A 1,503-nucleotide genomic window follows, 5' to 3' on the forward strand; every position below is an offset into this window, starting at 1 on the left:
AGGGACAGCTTTAGGGAAGAGCTAACTAGGGAAACTTCATCCTAGCTTTGAGACCTATATAGTCATTCCAGAATTCTTACCTAGTCCTTGTACATACAAAACCTTCTGTATAAAGTTCTAATAGAATACTTAGAAGCTGGCTCCCAAAAGGAACCCAAGGCACACTAGGGCAAACCCTGACCCTGATCAACCCATCATTGTTGATAATCCAAATATCATACCAAAGAACATAAGGAGACGGCAAAAGCAGGAGAAGCCTGCTGATTCAGATATAAGTTTAGACCAACCTATCCTCATTCCAACTCCTTGTAAAGTCCTTTTCCGTTCCACACCTAATTCCCCTAGTTCATCATCAACACCTCAAAGCCCTCCTCTCCCATCTTCACCATCTGCACATACTCTTTCAATCAGTCTCCCGCTTGTTACCCCTGTTATACCTGTGATCCCAGCTGTCCCATTTGTTCCTATTAACCCTATAAATCCCATAAACATGGCTAACAGATATGCACCTCTGCAGATACCAGCCAATGCTCCAGCTCTACCCCAAGACTACCAAACTAGACTCTCATTTTTTGACTCCCAGGGCCCTTTGACAGCTACCCAGCATGCTAAGAAGATGCAAGATCACTTTGAGACCTTTGAAATAGATGATGACAGTGTTAGGATGAGAATTTTTGTTCAAAGCTTAACTGGGGATGTCAGAACTTGGTTTAGATCCTTAAATGCAAATTCCATTGCAACCCCTGAAGTTCTATACCAGGAATTTACCAACAGATGGGAGAAAAAGAGAGATCCACACCATATACTTGGTGAATATAACACTATTAGAAGGGGTCCCCAAGAAACGGTTTTGGAGTATTGTGCTAGGTTCAACAACATATACAATGCTATCCCCCAGAACTTAAGGCCCCCTCCTGATTTGGCCCTTTATAACTTCCCTGATGGTTTTGATTCTGATATGGCCTATCAGTTGAGAGAAAGAGACCCTCCAACCCTTGCAGAAGCCCAAAGAGTTGCAGTCACTGTAGAGGCCAACCTAATTGCCAAAAGAAACAGGGCAAAGCTGGAAAAGAAGGTTGGTTCCAAAGAAGAGCCCTCAGGTTTTGATCAAAAGTTGGATGCAATACTAAACAGCATGAAAAGACTAGGTGAAAGAGTGGAATCAGTTGAAAGAAAGTCATCATGGGAGGCACCACAAAACAATCCTCCTAGAAACCCAAATTTTAGGAGAACACAGAACCCCAATATAGGGAAGACAGGTGCTGACCAAGATATCAGACCCCCTTTTCAAGAAAATTATGCAGAAACTTCCTCAGCTAATCAGCTCAATGAAGATCCTGACATCAACCTAATAGGTCTGGATGGTAAAAGCCATGTTTTCTTAACACAAGAAGACCATGAGGAGGATGAAAGCAAAACATTCCAAACACAATCAGGAGAATCTTTTGACTTTAAACAAGGGTATGATACTGCTGTCTATGAAGTCCATAAACAATACAAACT

Source organism: Pinus tabuliformis, chromosome 1_2 (genome assembly GCF_031772625.1).
Source record: "Pinus tabuliformis cultivar Carrire ecotype Pingquan chromosome 1_2, CPIR1, whole genome shotgun sequence".
Lineage (NCBI taxonomy): Eukaryota > Viridiplantae > Streptophyta > Pinopsida > Pinales > Pinaceae > Pinus > Pinus tabuliformis.